Source organism: Nipponia nippon, unplaced genomic scaffold, assembly GCF_047370975.1.
Source record: "Nipponia nippon isolate SJK-2023a ecotype South Korea unplaced genomic scaffold, ASM4737097v1 scaffold_1, whole genome shotgun sequence".
In the NCBI taxonomy this organism is placed as follows: Eukaryota; Metazoa; Chordata; class Aves; order Pelecaniformes; family Threskiornithidae; genus Nipponia; species Nipponia nippon.
The window spans coordinates 149,712,804-149,733,004 of NW_028262290.1; the positions used below are offsets into that span (position 1 = coordinate 149,712,804).

Here is a 20,201-nt window from a genome sequence, read left to right on the forward strand (position 1 = left end):
GAGGGGCGTAGGGAGGCCTCGCTCCTGAGGAGAGCCCGGCATGGCGCCGGCCCACCCGCGCCCCGGGGCAGAGGCCGGGTCAGGGCTGCCCTAGCAGGCGGGAGGCATCCTGGGGCCCGGCGGCAGTATGGAGCCCCCAGGGACGCAAGGAGCCCGGCGGATGGACGCCCCTCACCGCTCGCCCCCGTACCTTGCCCCGGCTGAGCCGCGCCGAACCCCGCCATCGCCGCTCGGGCCGCGGCCGAGGCCGGCGGCGTTGCTATGGGGACGGGGCCCGGCGGCAGCCGTTACCGGGAGAAGCGGGTAAACACAAGCGGCGCCCGGCGGCGGGGAAGGGCCGCTGACCCCGGGCTGCGCCTCCTTCGACCCTGGCACAGGCCACGGCGGTGTGCCCCGGAGGGCGGTACCCTGAGGGGAAGGCCGAAGGGGTTCAACCCCGGAGAGCAGCTGGATGAGTGCGATGGGCGGGTGGTGCTGCGGCGGCACCCCATTGCCACAGGGTCCCTCAAAATGCGGTGGTGCGGGGGCAGCGGCACCTTAATAGGGCTCGCCTTGTGGAAAACAGACGTTTCTGACTTGGGAAAGGGGGCTAGGAGCCGGCAGCGGGGTGAGGAGGAGGCAGCTGGCGCTGCTCAGGAGGCTGGGAGCGGCGGTGGCTGCTGGCTTGTGAGGGAGTGAGGCTGAGGCTGAAGCGTAGGGCACGTCTCCTCAGAAGGTAAGAGCAGCTGCATTTAAAATAATAAAGCAAGCTGTATGTTTTTGGTCTGGAATTAAATAACGTGGCGATTAGAGTTACTTTACACCAGAGTTTAAATGAAGACCACTAAATACCTGAATTAGCTTGAATTTTAGCCAGTATAGCTTAAACCTTTCACTAGCTTTTATTCATTACAAGAAAACAGCTTTAGTTAATAAGGTTAACATTGACTACTTTTAGTTCTTGACAGATTATGCTTGAAATGCTTTTTGTTAAAGAAAATGTAAGGTGAAATTAGTGTTTCTTGAAAGAAATAAATATGTATGGACAGTGCCTCCTTTCATATATTGAGGGCAACACAACGCTATAAACATGCAAACAAAGCACCCCAAAAACAGAATGGAAATTAGTGTTATTTCCCCAGTCATATTGTTGATCCGTAGTGTGAATGAGCTATCGCTCTGGATAAATTTTTAAGTTATACGGCTGCTACTCCACTCCCACTTCCCTGTCTCCTCTTTTGTACCACTGAAGAACTGTTTTTCCCAACTTCCCTTCCCACCTGTAAATCCCCCTCCAGTTTCATTATCTGGGTCTGCCAAAATACCTATCAGATGATAAAAATGGGCTTAGATTTGACCTAGGAAGGATTGGTTACCTGTTGCACACGAGTTGAGGTTAGGAAGCTATGTTCAGCTTTCCAGTATATGTGTCCTTCCGAAGGCTTAGGAAAATAATCCTTTTAGGAACAGTCCAACAGAAGTAACTAGCTGTCCCAACAACACAGAGTTAAGGTAGCCAAGAGTTATTTTACGAACTCAGAGCTCAGCTGGGTAAGAAACCTCTAATAATGAGGAAGGTCATGGAGTGTATGCAGGATGTATCTCAAAGAGTAACAGTGTGGGATTAATACATTTTTTCATGGAGATGATTGTCCATATACATTTTACCTACTGAAACTTTCAAGCAGTAGCTACAGATAGGTACATACAGTCTGCACAATTATGACTTAAGAATAGCATTGGCTTTTCTTGTTTCACTGCATAACTTTGAGAAGATAGAAAATGAATCGTTTAATTAGGTGAAAATGAAAAAGCATTTTTAGTGAAAAGCCTGGGTAAAGACAATGCAATTTCTTTTCTTTATGGAATACTATGTATAAAGGCATTCCCAGAAAGAATTAAATCTCTTCTTTTTACTGAAATAATGACCATTAAAAAGTTGAATTTGATGGGCAGAAGGTGCAAACAGCAAAATGTGAAAGGGAGTAAAAGTATGATCTACCATGGGTGGTGGGGAGTGAAGACAGTGAGTTTTCACACAGAGCTGAGTATTTTAAGCAAGAAGTCGGTGGAGTAAGAAATAGAATTCCTAAATGAGATCACTCTGTTCCACTGAACAGCAGGAAAGAAAGAAGATATTTCAGTGGCTAAGATAGATGGGATGATTTGCCCTCAAAGAGTATGCATCTCCACTGGCCATAAAAGGAGCTCGCTAACTAGCTTAGGCTTCTTTACCAGTGGAACTTCCCATGGGGACAGATAAGTCAAAAAAAGAAAAAGCAGAACACGTCCTGCAAGCCAGCAGTGAGGAATGCTGCTGGGATCTGGTATTAGAAGCTAAAGGGCTGTGGATGGTCTAGAGGGTGGAGGTGCTTTTCCGCTTTCTTCTTTGTGGCAGGCAAATACTGAGTTTGTAGCTCAGCTGTACTCATAGGAAGACTGCTCTAACTCTTCTGAAGACTAGAAACCATCTGATGGAATTTCTAACCTCAATTTGTATGACTAGTTTGTGTCTATTTGTTCTTGCACCAACACTAGTCCTTTACCTTATTTGCAATGGCTACTTTTCCTCCTTAGATTTTACACCCAGTTTTTGAGTTAGAATATTTTCTCTTAGCCTTCACTTTGCTAGGCTGAACAAGTTTAGTTCCTCTAGTCTCAACCTGCAAGTTCTTAATTTCTCTTACCATCTTAGTATCCCTTATTTGCCTGTGTTCCAGTCTGAGCTTGTTTTTCTTAAATACTTTTGACACTTATTTCTAAGGACATTTCACCAGGACCCTTTACAATGGCATTAATAGTCTTCATCTCTTTTGGAAGTTCCTCAACTACTACATTCTGGGGTTGCATATGTTTTTCAGATCATATTAGGCATTGTTGTCACCTTGCAATTGACTAATACAACCCATTTTTAATCCATTACTTTTATTTTCAGCTGATGAGTTTGTAGCTTTCTGCAGGATTTAAGCATATAGTACTGCAGTTTGCCCTTATAAAATCAAATTCCATCTCTAAAGAAAAAAAAAAAGTATTTATAGCACAAAGTCTCTATCTTTTCATCCCCATCCTCTTCCTCTTCCCAAAGTGATGTTTGAACCACATTTGGATCATATTTCACAGAGGGTTGTGGTCTTGGAAATAATTAAGCTCCTACAAGTTTTGTAAAGCCTGAGGTAGTTGTATGGCAGGGAAAGCAAAATTAATGCCCTTGCTGAGGTAAAGGCCAAGCATATGAACTGCAGATCATGTTCTGCAGCAACCATCCATCCGTGTTTTGTTCATACCATGAGCATGAGTAACCTCAGCCTTGCCCAATGGGTGTTTTACGGAGAAGGTGGACAGCAGAAGATTAAGGGACAAAGCACGTAATTCCATAAGAAATCAGATCTCATCGCTTTTGCTGCTCATGAACTCTTTCCCTGACCTTCAAGTCAGATGAGAAGGTTAGGGAGCCTAGGGCAGAGCTTGTGGGTGCAGGGATTCCCGGTGGTGCCTGGTCACACGCAAGTACTCTGCCATGCCTGCCCTACACCTCGCTGAGTTCTGGGAACTGCATTCTTCAGTACCAAAGCTCTTCACTCATTCCCTTATGTGATATGAACTATTTCTGTTCCTGCTGTCTGCTCATAGCCTCCACGCTCTATAGTCTTTTGCACGTTTTCAGACACGTTGGCTGTAGCAGGTCATTGCTGCAGTTAATGCATTGGTAGTTAAGCTCTGGGTGATTCCCTTGATTGCGTTCAGGCTTGTCTTGCTGGATGACAAGGAGTCATGCCTTCTTGTATCAGCTATCACTAAAAAATAAGCACTTAGGAACTCCCTCGCTTAACCAGACTGAAGAATATTAGCTTTAGCTTTTACCAGATTGATCAATGCTATTAATACCTCCTAGCACAGGAGTATAAATGGATATCTCAGAAAATCTTGTCTGAAAGCTGGTGTTAAGTACTCACTTAAAGAATTATGAAAGTATTCTCTTGGTGACTCAAAATCAGCGTGCGATAACTTCCAGGCAATGAAGTCGTAATGTATTCTTAAAATCAGCTTACTCAGGAACTGGGTCCACCCAGCAATGGCATTTGCTCCATGTTTGGCTAATTTTATAAATTAGTGGTAGTACATTTATGTACTACTGACTTTTTACTGCAAGTTATTTTTACATTTTTAATGTAAAAGAAATTTTATAAAACAGTAGGTGAAATGTTTGCCTAAGCGTAGTCAAAGATGAGATCATTTGTTACTGGCACAAAGAAACGGGGAATATGAAGAATTTGTTAACATGGAGAGAAGGGCAATTGGAAATTTTTTTTTACAATCTCAAAGTTGCAGCCAGAATGTGTAAGCAATTTTTCTCGTATATTTTTCCTCACATTATTGTAGAATAGGGTGTAGATTATTACTGTTAAAGTAGAACAGTAATACAAGTTGTAAAAAACAGTTGTAGAAGCTTACATAAAATAAAAGAGCCATTCAAGGTAAATAATACCAGCTATTCTTTCTGTTAAATAGCAGTTTAGCTGGTCAGCTTCATGGGCAGTTTGTCAGACAAGTTGAAAATCAGGAGAAAACAAAATAATACTTATTGATTTCCTTTTATTGTTCATTAGCTTGCTTTTTTTGCAAAATTTACATCTTTTTGGCATTCACAAACCAAACAAAAGTCCTACTGTTTTGGTGAAAAGGGCTAGCTAGAGAAATAAAAAAATCCAGTTGTGCTGCATTTATTTCATTTTGCATCAGTACAAATGCAATCTTGAAGTGCCTAGAGTTGTTAACGAACATCTTAAATTCTTGTAATCCATTGTTAGTTTTTTGTTTGTTTGTTTGTTTGTTAATTAGGGAGTAGTGTTTTCTGGAAAGGCAGGGTTTCAGCTCAAGAGGCGACCTACATGAGAATGTAAAAAGAGGGAGAGGACATGATGAATCATTTGATATCTTTTCTTTAAGCACAATTTTATGGAAAACAATGTTCAAAACCTAGTCCTTAGAAAGCAAATTACTATTAATTTTTCACTGAGTCTCTGATTTCTGTGTTTTGATCTCCTACTTACCTCTTGTTTTCCGAGTAATTATATGCTTCAAAAATGCCAAATGATCTGAAGTGAGTTTTTTTTTTTTAAAGATTGGACTTTGTGGAATGCACTGTCTTGGCCCTAGAAATTAAAAAATAGAGAAGACCATTTTTTAAATGGGACTGAATGCAAGGGACAAAGAGGTATGCAATGTTGTGCATGGGTGTCTGGCAAAAAGACAGTTACTTCAAAAATCTTCAAGGAAAATAAAGCAGGATGATGTTTTGGTTAGTAAGTTGCAGATTAACAATATCTGGATAGTTATTTTCTCAACAATGACAATAACAGAGATTCTGCTGTTCTTTTTTAGAAATGGCTTCCAGATGGGAATCATGGTTTACAGTCCAAGACTGAATATGATTTAATAAGTTTTTATCAGTAAAGGATATAATATTTCAGAATATGAGCTGTGTTACTAGACTGTGCTTTCCTCTATTTGTAGATGGTTGTTTATTCCCTTTTGTTCATTTCTGTTTACTACTGCCCAGATCTTTTGAATATTTCTGAGTATAATTTGGAAGAAGTAATCAGTATGGTGTAGTAACCAGATGACTGTGACTCTGTCATAATAATATTTGGAGTACCGGGTTAGAAGACTCCGATTTTTAAAGACGTAGTAAATTCAGTCACAAGTTTTCTTTGTAGCATCAGAACAAGATATAGGTCAGGTTATCAGGGGCCATAACACGGTGGGATATCTTTTCAGTGAAACTTAGGCTGTTTTTCCTGGGTTTGTAATACTTTAGTGGGGGATAATTACATTCAAGGATTTTTCTTTTTAACTCCTACATTATCTGTTTGCATCTTCAACCTCAATTCCCTCTTCATGTAATATTTTGTATTGAAATTTCTGCTATTAAAATATGTGTACATAGTAACACTGAAAGAGAAAGTTTCAGAGAGAGAAATTCTGGAGTAGAGTTATTTAAGTATGTGAATAAATTTCAAATTGTTTTAAAATGCTGACTTGTACAGGAGGAGTCACCAAAGTATTGACTCCATCAGCCACCTTAATTTGTTCCTGTACTGGTACAACCCCTTACACACAGAAAGGATTAATGGCTGATTCTCTTTATGTTTCTGATTGATTCTTCCCTGCATAAAACATTTAAATTTTGCTTATATTTTTCCAGGGAGAAAGAATGTCTATGCATTTTGATGTTTATATAAAATGCTTTTTCTAGAACTAGTTTATTATTCTGACCTTAATAGTATAGCAATTCAGTATTCATAGAAGCTATATAATACCTGTTAAAACTTGCTCATTGGTTAGTTGCATTAGTTTTATGAGTGGATTATAACTACAAAGTTAATACAGTTTCTGTACAGCCATCAGAAAGATACAGGAGCCTTTTAAGGCTTCAATGTAAATCAGGCATTCTAATTTATATTTATATATTATTATATAATATCCATATTATTATATGGAGCTTCAACAGTGATATTTTTCTCCAAAGTAGCAGAGATTCAATTAAAACAAAACAAAACCAACAGAATATTTGTCTAAAATAGTGTGTGCCAAGTGGAATGGACAAAGTGGTGACCCTGCAAATTAGAGCACCTTACTCTAAGTCAGGGGTATCCAGAACCACTTTTCATCTTTGTAATTTAGAAAAGATTTTGACTTTCTGGCTAGTAAAACAAAAAATGGAAAATGATTTTAAAATGTAGGAAGAAAAATTGCCAGCTACACTTATTAGTTACTTGCTTAGCCTGTGGTGCTAGAAATTTGAAAAAACTTGATATTAAGTAATACTGCAGACCAGTGTGTCTTGTACTGTGATTGAAGATAGTGTTTTTAGCTTTCAAACATAAACTCTTTGCAAGTGAATGCTACTGACATGCCCCAATACCTTTTGCTTTCCTAGTGCTTTCTAAAACTTGCCTCCTTTTTCAGGGGGGAAAAAGGGAGAAAGGATTGGGCTGTTTGTTTTGGGGTGGGAGCGTGAAAAGGAGATTGTTTTAAAATTAGAAATAGAATGTCATAAGTAGTCTCCATTTACGGATTTCTTTTCCTAGAGGAAAAATGAGAGGTATTGGTGGAAAGTATTTTGGACTGTAACTTGGTGATATTAATCAGGAAAGAGAGTTTGGCTGTTTCATGAAGACCGGATTCTCACACTAGGTGCTAATACAAACATGCAAAAGACACTACATAGTTAAAGAGAATTTAAAATCCTTTTATTTTCAGGTATTCAGCTTCCAGTTATTACTGTGCTAACCCCATTTCATTACTTAGGCAATCACCAGTAGTAATTCTGGGTAATTTCCTGCATAGTTTTTACGAAAAGTAACATAAAAATAAAAATTAAAAAAAAAATCTCCAAATCGTTTTTCCCCCGTTATATAATCAGAAGGAAAGCCAAGATTGACATCAGGGCGTTTTCTCTTCTTTGTAGGTCATTTTAAGGCAGAAATTCAAGCACCTTGGAGCAATCACTGGTTTTGAAGAGACTGCTTCTATCATTTATGGTGGTACGGTAATATTATATGGGAAAATGTGAAATTGTGAGAGGAGTGGAGATCAGAATAAAGCCAAATCGCTACAGGGTTTGAGCAGTGACTGGCTGTAAAATTAATATGGAGCAACAGTTGGATGTTGCAAGGTTGAGCATTAATCCAGTGCCTGGTAGAAAAATAATTTTACTTGTCTAAATTTCTGTTTCATAGTGATTGTACTGTGTGAGCTATTAAACAAAACAAAATAAAAAAGCAACTCTCCTTCAAGTCCGTAGAATACATTTGATGATACTGACGTCTTCACTCAACTTGGCTGAAAAATAAGTCCTGTGTGGATAAGAATAGGGATCATAGCTCAATTCCAAATCCATTTCAGTAGAACTTCAAATTGGGAGGAAAGTTGCCTTTTTATCAAAATTATTTTTATTGAGAGAAGCAGAACTGCGTGTTACACATACATGTCTTCTTGCATAGTGTACATTCTGATGCAGTTAATTCAGCCAATTTTCTGGTATTATTCTCAAGATCTGTGCCATGGATATTAGAGTCCTCCATATGGGTACATTTTTCCTCTGATTTTTTCCATTTCTTCTTCTGGTAGTAACTGTATAAAATCAAGCATTTCAGTTGAAATTTAGAATCATTAAGGTTGCTCTGGAGGATCTGAAGCTCTCCCACATTTTGGTAGTTAGTTATTTTATTGTAGAAAGAATTGCATATAGCTGTTATATCTTAATTTATTTTTTAGCTCAAGCAGAGATAGAGATTAAAACTATCTATTTAAAAAAAAAAACCTTTATTCTTTTTGTATCCGATTTATGCATAAATGAATATTTCAGTTTATTACAAGAGCTGTTGATTTCCAGCAAGCCTTCAACTCTGAATGTAAAGTTTTGGGGGATGAAGCAGGCCACTTTTTCAAAATGCGTGCACATGTGCTCTGTTTAGATTTGGGAACACTGAATAGTTTGAACATAATTTTTCCTGGAATATCAAGTTAGCATCTGTTGCTTTGGTATTCAAAAGGTTGCTGATTATGATGCCAAAAGACTGTCTTACTGGGTAGTTTGAAATAATTACCCAGAGATGGAAGGGGATTCTGTCCCTACTGGAAAATCATACATGGCAAGACTTTAGTATCTGCTCCAATTGTCATCAATACATTTCAAGACAGTTAAACTTGATTTTACCAGACCCTTTAAAAAATGTTGTACCTGTGACATTCTAAAACATAGTTTAGTTATATTAATGACATTTTTCTGCTGAGATTTCAGTGTAAAATTTTGTGATTTATTCTGATTTTCATAAAGCCTTTCACACTGGAAATAAGGGTGGTCTTCGTATGCCAGGGGTCAGAAGCAATTAGGCTTAAGATTCTGAAGAAATCTACTACCAATTAGCAGTTTGCTACTGCTGTCAAGTAACTATAAGCATATTTAAGCATGGTAAGCCCAAAATGATATGCTTTAGTGATTCATTTATAATGGTATTTTATTCTTTTGATATTTTGGTTCAGTAACACCACTAAATTTGAAGCACTGACATTTAAGAGTTAATAAAAGTTTTGTGCCATTAAAATGAATAAGTGCAGAATAAAATTTGAGGATCCAAATCTGCAAATTTTTATGCAAGCAGTCCTTTGCATCCCCTACTAGATACGCTATACTGCACAATAAATATGATGTAGAAATTGGTGCCAGAGCTGGCTCATGGACTGGAAGCAGGCTAGCCTATTTGTGCAACGCTTTGCCAAAGCTAATTTACTTTGCTAAAAAACAGGGTAAATTAGACAATGTGCGGCATTAAGCAATGTGGTTAAACTGCTTCCAGTTACCCAAACTGGCTCCTTTTGAGCTGCTTTGGCTATCTCTCTACAGCACTGTGTTGTGCAGCGCAGACGTGCCCTGACTAAAATTGATGTGTGTGAAATTTTATTCATGTAAGGAAGGACTGACGAATCGTACCCGTCCTTTCTTCTCCAGAAATTCTGTCCTCAGATACACGCAGAATGTACAACTAAGCATGTCTTCAAATAACTCCAGTGTAACTGTCATTGCATTTGACCTCCGAAATGTGATTCTCTGAGTAAACACAGAAAATGGAGGCACCACAACTGATTATAATTAAATATAAGTGGCTAAGCACAGATCTGTGGTATAAATAGATGTGTTACGGCTGACAGTTAAAGTTTGAGTTCAGCTTACGTGTGAGCCTTTGCATTACTCATGTAAATCAATGTTCTCACTTACAAGAGAAACCTCATAATTTACCACTACCCATAAAGTATCCTCTCTGTAATCAATAGTGATTCCTATATGGAATTACTGTACAGAACAACCTTTCTTCCATCCATATCCTCAGCATGATTGCTGTGTGGTTTGGCACCACGACAGAAAAATATCCAGTGAGCTCAGTAGTTTTCTGCGTGGAAGGACTTAGCTGTCCTAATTCGGTACAAAAATTCCATTCAGTTTAAAGTAAGCAAAACTAGAATTAAATACTCCACATGGTGAAGGACTGAGTAGAATCTTCAGGGGGGAATATTGTTTGCAATCTGTCTCACTGTATTGAGACTTTACAATTCAATTCAGCTTAATTTTGTTCCATATAGAAGTAGAATACAGTAATTAAAAATACTCAAGTGTTGTCTGCTATACTGATAACAGTAAAGGATGATCTGGTGATGTTTTTCACCTCCGCTTTTGGTGATAAGTATATATGCTGCATTTGTGACCGAGAGTAGACCATATTCAAATGAATCTCAAAACATGTTACTGCTTTCTGATGATGTGAGCACGCCTCGATGCGCATACAGACGTGCTGTGCTTGGCTCTCCAGTCTGCCAAGAGGAATGGTGAGCACAGGGGTGTTTCTGAACCCCTCCACTCCGCTCGGGAGCCTGGGGGTGCCGGTGCGGGTGCAGGGCTCCGAGGCACTCTCCCAGGGCACCTCATGGAGCCACAGTCCCAGTCCAGTGGGATTCCCTTCTATAAAACAGGCTGAAGCTTAGAACAGTAAGGCAGTGACGCTGAAGCACGCAGGAACCGGAGTCCTCCATAGCTCACCACTGTACTAGGCAACCCCAGAAGTTCACGGGCACTCGCCAAGTAGCTGTGAGCCCAGGCCATGAGCAAGACCCTTCCTAGAAGCAGCCGGTGGTGCCGGTGAGTGGTAGGTGTGCTCAGGGCACTCGGAGTGAAGTGAACCCCTCAGGGAACCGAGGGCAGGCTTGTGTTTAATGGGGTTAAAAGAAGCTGTAGCTAGACGTTCAGAGTTCGGTGTACTCACAGAAACCGAAGCTTTGGCACTTAGGAGACTGACAGGACCGAAACAACGGAGCCAAGTGAATTCAGATTTTACAGTCAGTAAAGCAGAGGTTTTCTGAACCGCTTTTGTGGATTTGGATTGCCTGAATTCCACTTTCAGTGCCTTGTCTGCATCCTGAGTGTGTGGCTCTGTGTTCCAACAAAAATACAGGCTACATCTCAAATAAACAAAATTTAGAAAATAATTGGTTTTCCATTTTAGTATGTGTTTGCGATTACTAAAGTAAAAAAAAAAATCCTGTAATTTTCTAGTCACCTATGTAACTAACACCTCTGGTGGAACTCAGCATACCTCTTCTAGTTACATAAAACAGACACTTCCAAACGTAATGTTTTATAAAGCTGTGATTAACTAATGGGGGAATAGAAGAGTTTTCTAATAAAATATGGTAAACATGCTAAATAAACGGCACTTAAAAAAAAAATCATAATTCTCCTTGGAATTGGATTACAGCATCAAGGAGTGACAAAGTATATTTAAGCTGACAAAGCTATTTATACTACAGAAATCGGTGAGTTATGTGCTTTCCTGTTCTCATTGTTCCATTTCTCATATGAAAGCTACTTATTTTTTGCTTTGTCCTTCTTGATATAAGGATATCTGTGCATTTATGTGCTATACATTTTTTCATATAATTTGTGATTTATAAGATACACCACATTATGTAAACCGTCATGTTTTATTTTGAGACTAAGCAGAAGAATAACTCTTCACTTGAAGAAGTTATCTTCCCATAAAGTGTCTTGTGTGTCTTTTTCAATTCTTACCAACAGAACAGTGTAGTATTTTTCAAGTGCCATCTTTTTGCTGTACAATGTTAAGACTATGGGAAAATACACAGAGGCTATTGAATCCCTAGCAATTGCTTTGCATATAGTCCGTGAAAACATGCATGTAATCACAATATCGCTTTATTAGTGGGTTCTTCAGTGACTGTTTGCTCAGTGATACAATAGTATCTCAATTTAAAAAGATAAAAAAGGCAAGACAGATGAAGGACTGACAAGTGCTAAACAGTACCTACTAATTCTCAGATTAGCAGAAGTATCTTAAACTTAGCAATTGTTCACAAATACTGCATTTGTATTTAGCTTGACATTTGCTGTTCTGATTTTAGGTACAAGGAAGGATGAGTTTAAGGAGGACAAGCCTCTTCAAGCTGTTCTCCAGCCATATAAATTGAACTCATGAAGATTAATCTTTATAATCCCTGCCTCCGCTTTTCTTGACTGCCTCATTGAGATGCATGGTGCCTGATTTCTCAGTATTCATTGCACAGCAGCGCTTACAGTCACAGCACAGCTCCCGCTGCCTACAGCTTGCAGTTGCAAGTGCTCAGCACTTCTACAAATTACACTCCACTGTACCAAGCACCAAGAAAAACACAATTAACAACCACATGTGCAAAGTGACTAGTATCACACAGGAAATCTGTGGCAAAGGCAGGGATACGATTCAGTTCCCCAGGGCTGCACTCATGTCTTAATCATGAAAACATGTTCTCTTCTCTACAGTTGTCTGCTTCATTCACTACGTACTTCCAACCGCTGCAACAAAGAAAGTACAGATTCCACGGAGCACGCTCGCTTTTACTACGCAATGATTCATCCTCCGGCGCAGGTCTTCTCTATGTGCTACATAACACAGAAGACCCACGGAAAACTCTCTGCTCTCAAAGGAATCGCACACAGTTCCCTCTCCCTCACCACTCACATAATCCACCAGAGCCTTTGTCCCTTTGTCTGCCTCTTCTGCCACGAAGAGAGCTGGGTGCACGGGAGTGACAGGATTCCTGATCCGATTCCTGCGCTTAATCAGGCCCCAGATTGCCGCAGCAGTGAGCAGCAGGATCAGGGAAGACCGTTTTGAACGCCAGTAGCCCCAGGGCTGGAGCATGCCCAGATGTTTCGTGGAACGGCTCCGGCAGGCCAGTCGCACACAGGTGTTTATTGGCTTGAAGTAAAAATCAGGAATACCAAGAATAATTCATCCACCACTTGGCTCTTCAAACAGAACAGGAACGAGCACGATGTGCAAATCTAAATGGCAGATAACAGCAGCTATTAGCTAACAAGCATGCTTTACTCGCGGAGTCGCTTGCATGATAACTCCTTCTTTTCCTGGAATTGAACTCATTTTAGCATGAAAACTGATTATGCATAAAGTATTGTCAAAGGCATGTAGCCGAGCAACTGTACAACTCCCTTTTTCACTAATATCTATAATTTTTAGGAACAAAAGATGCTGCTGCTAACTGCAATAAGTACAAATCTACTTAGAAATGTGATTTGCAGTTTACTTTATGTTTACACTTAAAAGCTATTTAAAAGCAAAACAGATCTAACCGAATCAAAAGTAGCATTGTGCACTTACAGTAAATAATTCATTTTCACACTAAACTTACTTTAAAGAGCAAAGGATTGCTACGTGTGGGAAATAAAGGAGAAACGTAAGAAACTCTTCCAAAGAGGCTCGCTACTTTGCACAGCAAAAGCTCTGCACAGCCTCTCCGTGACCTAGACCACAGCCAGCTCCGCATGATTTATTGGTTATCTTTAATAAAGCGAAATCCAAGCACCTTTTCTGTTTTGTTACTTCCATTTTAACACTAGCAGTAGCAGACAGACAGACAAAGTTTAGTTTTAGCCTGGGAGCTAAAAGAAATACTTCTAACATACATATGTACTGTTACAGTCTGACTTATAAATGCTCAGCAGTAAAGTCAGCAGGAACTGAGCACTAAAACTGGAGAAGAGTAAATGGAAAGAGACCCTGCTGTATTTGCAGACTCGTGGTAATAAGGCAAGCGCTCCCGACTGCTCTTGGAAACGTGTCATGTCGGTGAGCAAGGGGAGAGGTCGGGCAGTGACAGACTGCTCTTCCAGCCTCAACCGGGGGCTTGCACCGAATCTGAAAACAGTTTGAAACATGCATTTAACTAAAAATGAATGTTAGTAAAACAAATTATACCCATCATTTATAAACGTAATCCGAAAGTACCGTTGCTCCTGGCTCCCACTCAGCTGATGTCTGGCAGCACGCTGTGTATCATCCGCAAAGCATCTTCCAGAATCCCCAGCACCCTGGCTTCAGGGACCGCTCTAAATCTCACTAAATTCTGATGATTCTGATGTCATTTTCTAAGCTTAAAGTGTTCTTTCAAGTGACATCAGTCATGACTCAACCTGGCCTCTCCTGCCATGTATCACAAAGGCTCCTATTTTTAAACTTTCAGACAAATACAGCCTCTGTAACTTTTTTTTGCCAAAAATACGTCAGTTCAAATCTCACTATTCCGAGCATATTCTGTTCTTTTGGGATACTTGTCAGCTGGCCTGTTTATATCGGGTTTGTAAGAAATTAGATGTTTTTCTAGAAGTAAAATAACAGACTCGGAGAACAGAGCTTCCACCTTGCATTATTAATAGAACTCATGATAATCTGTGGTTATATTGTCAAGAAGCACAGAGAGTAATTGCAGAGAGCCAACAATTCACTCAGCGTGGTGGTTAAAATGGATAAATGGATAAAAATGATTTGTACTAGTGCCTGCAGTCTCTTGTAAATGTCAAATACTTTTTTGACATTCTAAAACCCAGGCTGTACAGCAAAAGTGGGAGAGTAGCAGTTCGTATTAATTTAAAAATGCATAAAGCTGATTATCCTCTTCTAGCACTCAGTATTTCAGTGTTTCACGAAGACCCTAGGTGCTGCTCGTAACTGGCTGTACTCTTGCAACTCATCGTGTCTCTCATTTTTCTTTCAGAAGAGCAGTGAAGGTTTTACTTCAGATAAATACATACAATTTTACTTCCTGTGTACGAAGATATTTACAGAGGTTCCCCACAACCAGCTTTCCCACTTGGAGCAACTGGTAAATATTCATCTCCGCTGTTTCCCATGCATGGCAGCCTTGCCATTCCCATGAACTAGCTGTGCCTTTTGTGTGTTCCCAATCACGTGCGCGTGTCTTCCCGTATTTCAGTACTGTCACTTCAGCTTTTTACTCTTCACTTTAATCGCCTCGCAGGGTTCGAAGAACAGCTGGACGTATTCTCATCTGCTGGTCTTTAAAACATTCACAAAATGTTCTAATATAAAGGATTTATGATATTTCCTTGGTTCACCCCATTTGTGTACTTACCATACATCTGTTTTAGACTCTATTTTTTTACTCTGCTATAGTACAATGATGCACAGGTGTAATTGAACTCACAAAAGTGCTAATATTTTTCTAAAACAGATCACTTACTTATATTTAGACAACTGACATTTTACTCATTGTTCTCATTAGTACCCACATTTATTCCAAAAGAATTGTGAAATGAAATCATCAAAAAGCTACCAGCTGCACAAGTCTTCTGAAACCTCTGTCGTCTGAGTCTGTCTTACACATTACAAAAACATGCAAAAAGGCTTAGAGATTGTTTAAAAAAAAAAAAAAAAGAATAGAAAAGGAATAACCAGGTGGCTTTTTAACTGTGGAATACAATAAAATAGAGTTTGGAAAGTATTACACAGGAATATAATAACGAAAAAACAAGATACGCGGTTTACAAGTTGAAATATATAGTGCTGTGCCTTTGCTTGAGCCGAAATCAGTAAAGCAGACAGAGCACGCTTTATATGGGTTTACTAACTGCTTGACAGCTCCGAGTTTACAAATGTATGACTGGCAGCTTACAGGCGTGCTGATCAACACGAGAAAATCTTTTAAGGCTTAAGGTTAATTAAGGTTAATTATTCTGAAACACTGTTTTAGAGATTTCAGTAATAATTGCCTAAAGTGACAGAGATGAATTGCTGCCTCCATTTTGAGAGCACTTGGGAAATTACTTAAAAGTGTGTGAGAAGATTTATCGGGAACACGTTGTAGGTGTAAAAGAAATGAAACCCTGGATGAACAGCTAAGCAGCAAAGGGCATGGCAGCCTAACACGATCCTACAATTTGCATTAAATAATTTAGACGGAGTCAATAGATTTATCAGCAACACATATTTACTGTCATCATGTGCTTGACAGGACTTAGATGCCGTTGCATTGAAATTCGCTCCCAGATGCTGATCTCAGATATTAATCCAAAGATAATAACCAGACAGCTCTTACATGTTTGATCACTCACCGAAATATTTATCATCTTTGCCGACTGCATCTTATCTGAAAGCCAGACCCTGAGCCCAGAGAAGTCATCAGCTTGGTTCCAGGTCAGAGCTGCCAGCCCCGTTGTGAGGAGCGGTGCTGAAGTCAAAGGGACCACACATGAAACGAGGCACTAGAGCTCGACCGTAAAAGTCAGCGAGACCTGGCGTTAGATTACAAGGTCTTCAGAGCTAAGGCATTCCTAATTTCCCAGGCACAGAAAGACAAGAGGTAAAACTCTGATAATGTTAAAATAAAAACGAAACGTTTCTACTAACTTCGCCAGCACCGCACTTTGATCCGCTGCCCTCTCATCTGTGCCACACTGCTTAACTGCATCAACAACCCCGCGTTTGTAAGTGGTAGGGATGAAAGTCATTTGAGGCTAGCTACAGGGAGAGTTCCTACTATCACTCATTTAGGGGTTGGAGTGGTGTCAGCTATCTGCTGCTATTTCATACTTGTCCCATACACATAATACGGAAAGCAGCAGCAGCCGTTAGGTACTAATAGTAAAGCAGTCCAGACTAAGCACTTTCCAATAGCACAAAATGAGGCAATTTACCAGGAAGAGAGGGAGTTGCATTAGCATGAAAAAAATTCTAAGTTATTCACAAGATGCTAAAAGAGAAGGAAGAATCATCAATCCTGAACACTGGAACCATGAGGATCCATAAGGATTTTACATGACGCTAGCGAGCCCAAGCCAAGTAACCACTGCTCTAAGTGGAGCTGTGCAGGGAGCAGAGCAGTAGCACTGCCTCCCTGCAGTGCTCCCTCGGATTTCGAGAGAATCTGGCCTCGTGTTTTCCACTTCGATTTTGTGACTGACAAGTTACCGTCGCTGGGAGCGACCCAGGAGTTCCTGCAGAAAATCTGAGCACAAGTGTCTCACTGGGGGTGCTTCAATGCGGCCGCAAGGACAATCACAAACACCAGGTGTACAAATGCATCACATTTTGCCAGTGGTAGTGGCGTTAACGCCAGCCACCGCCGTCCCTCTGGTGCAACGCAGGTGAACGTGAAGGAGGCTCCGGATTAAGAATGCACCCACCTTGTCAGTGATACACAGACACTTCAGCCACGCACGCCTCAGGACTTGAACGGACTCCAAGAGTAGGCAGGTTTTAATACCGCTTTTCAGATGACTTCTGGAGACCACAAAGTCAAGAGCTACGATCAGACTGTGACCCTGGGAAGGGAAACCACGTGCAGAGTCTGCCACGATGGGGTTAAGAACTGCGCCTCAGGAGCGCTTTACCTGGCACAGAGGGTAACTTAACCGCTCCCTGCTAAACGCTTCCGAGTGAGGGGCACAGGGGTGGAGACGGCTCCTTCTCGTAGTTAAGAGGGAGTAAACGACACCTTCCTGCTTACATCACCTTCCCGTGCTGGTTTTGCCCATAGGTTGTTCAGCTTTGCGCCAGGCTTGCAGACTTCCCGGTGGTCCAGAGCCCGGCAGTGCCCCAGCTTCTCCCTTCCAGCGCTTCGGGCCAGCCTCTCCTTTCTGCTCCACATTGCCCGTGTTCAACTATTGGCCCCTGACACGGAGAGGCTTTTTGAGAAGACTGGTTAGGAAGAAAGGAAACAAGATTAACCAGAATAGGTCACTTGAGAACAGTTGCAGAAATTTTGTCTTTATTTGCTTGGTCTGGTAGCTTTGGAAGATGGGAACTCCACATCTTTTACAGTTACATTTATATAAGGAATAAAGGCTTTAATTACAGCAACTCTTGCTTTCAGGCAGGCAGTCGGGAAGCCAAAAGGAAAACAGAAGACTGCAGTCAGAGTAATAGTGTCTGATAATCAGAAGTGTCACATAAACTTCTGAAGATTAAAAATGGAATAAGAAAGTATTTTCCTCTTTTACCGGGTTACTGTATAATCTTACCACAAACCGCATCTCTCATTTCAGAGGCTGTGGCGTTACCTCTGGCAGTCCCTGCCGTGGCAAAGAGGGGCTCCTCCTGCTTCGCCTGGGCTGGCAGCTCCCCTGCCGCGCCGCAGCGTCCCCCGGCCCCCGCGGCTGCCTGGCAGGCACGCCGCGCGGAGCTGCAGAAGCGGGGTGCGTATGTAGTTGGACTTTTGAAGGGAAAATAGAACTCGATACTCCAGTTCCCACAGGATACCACCACAGAGACTATTTTCTGTAAAACGAAACCAGCGGAGTGGTGTTTTACACCACAGTATCGCATAAAAGGCAAGACAGTTGGCCCAGCGATACTCCTACTCAGGCAAATTCCCGTGTCTCCTGACAGGTTCACATTTCTTTATCTGGCAAGCATAAAATTATAGTCTGTGTACAAAGCAGCCTTTTCATTTAGGGAACAATTAAGCTAATCCCAGCAAGATTTCGTGTTTAACTAGGTTTGTAGCGAACAAGTTTGTAGTCTGCATTCAATCAAGCTCTTTTGACTTTCACAAAACAGGGGCAAAACACTATATTTGAAATGTAAAATTCTAAGCTTCCTGAGACGCGTGAGAGCCCTGCCTGAGTAAAACTGTGCATCTAACTGTGCTAAAACTTTGGTATTATATCACTAGACTTCTGTCTTTAATCTGTCATGAATCTTCCAATTAAGCAATAAACAGTGTTTTTGTAAGCTTGCTTTTTTATTAAAATAAATTGGTATACGCTACAGCACTTGATAAATACATAATCTACACATGCACACATGCAGAATAGAATCAAGTTGTTATTGGCATAAAGGTAACGTCAGCTGCACTCATTACAAGACGCAGACTCTTGGCTCTCAGCGTCTCACCTATTCCAAAGCGTGGTCAGTCTGCGCCGTCTTCGGCTTGGTTTGAGCTGGGGCTGGATCCAGCTGTGGCCAATGAGCATCTGAATTCAATGCAGTCAAAAGACGACAATAATTCAGGTTGAGTTCTGGTTTTTGACAAAACAATGGTTCAAATCAATCTTTGGTTTTGGTTCTACTTCCTCCTTAACAGCTGTGTAAAGAAAAACATCTGGACTATTACCCCAGCAGGGCCAATAACTGAGGCTGCTCTTTCATGCTATCCAGATAGCACCAATAATAACAAAGCTTTCAGGCCAGTCTTCAGCAACAACAACAAACCCCAACCAAACCAAAAGATCCCTTTTGTGTCTGACGATCAGTAGTAGCCAGGACTGCAAATGCGACTTCAGGCACGCTGCCTCCATCCGCACCAGTCAGTGTGAGGGGCCAAGGCCTGTTCCTCCGGCTCCGACGGGAAGGGGCCCAGCCCAGCTCATACGTGCACTGCTCGGTTCTCTCCCCCAGACAAGCCGGCCCCGTGGCTGCCGGGACCAGCCTTTTGCTACCCCTCAGCCGTGCCTGGGCATGACCCGGCACGGGCCGAAGCCCTGCCTGGAAGCCCCTGAACCCCCCAGTCCTCCTGTGAAGTGCTGAATCCCAGAAGTGGCTGCCCCACACGCCAGCACAGCCGCTGGTGCCGGTCGGCGAGAAGAGTCGTGCTCACCGGATCTCCTTGCACCTCCTTGCTGGTCTGCACCGCGCTGCCATCTCGCCGACTTTTTTAGTGAGCTTCTTTGAACCTGGGACTACGTTTTTGTTCCGTGTTCATATGGTGCCTAACACAGGGCAGGCAGTATCTGGGCATAGGGCTCCAGAAGCTACATCATAGTAGGTTTAGTGGGGAAGCATAACCCATACCTGGTACGTAAAGCTCTCAGAGAGAGTAAAATACGAGAGGGCCTACGTGCACGCTGGAGTGGTCTCAGCCCATGCTTCCGTCTGTGCAATTTCCACATCACAAACGCGTGCTTTGATCATTAAACGTGGTGACTGCTCCCACCACTTGAAGCCTAGCCCAATTTCAGGGAACCATCGTTTCTTAAGAATAAGCCTGTAGCACGTGTCTAGGAAAGGGGGGACACACCCCGAAATGCCCAGAGGTCACACTTAAAACAAGCAGAACCGCCCTTAGTTGCCATTTGCTAAAACAAGAAGCCCTGAAGCCAACACTGGCTGCATAAAAATTAAAATTGCTCCTGGCCTTTTTTACCACGCTGCTGCTCCCATGTATCAAACAGGCCAGAGGGACCCCTCAGAGCTGTTCTGTTTTCCTGGGACGAAACGCTGTGCCTGTGCTTCTCCATCTGGATCAAACGCTAGCTCTTCACCCCTTGCTTCAGAAGCACACCGCCTCTAGCGTCCATTGAGAGGGAAGTAAAAAACGTCCTTGTGTCAGATTTGTGGTGTCTCGCTGTTTTT

At 41.5% G+C, this 20,201-nt stretch overlaps 1 protein-coding gene and 1 long non-coding RNA gene across 2 annotated transcripts in view; one reads left to right on the top strand and one right to left on the bottom strand.

The window, feature by feature from the left end:
* Positions 1-484, bottom strand: part of ODAD2 (outer dynein arm docking complex subunit 2) — a 92,270-nt gene extending 91,786 nt beyond the window's left edge. Inside the window, exon 1 of the mRNA XM_087761464.1 lies at positions 191-484. The gene's annotated coding sequence lies outside the window, so the exon portion shown is untranslated. The remainder of the gene's footprint in view (positions 1-190) is intronic.
* Positions 485-596: 112 nt separating this feature from the next.
* Positions 597-13,396, top strand: LOC148057665 (uncharacterized). Its single transcript, XR_015705633.1, has 3 exons — positions 597-715; positions 7,451-7,526; positions 11,956-13,396. It is a non-coding gene; the product is annotated as an uncharacterized LOC148057665 (long non-coding RNA).
* The last annotated feature ends 6,805 nt before the right edge of the window (positions 13,397-20,201 follow it).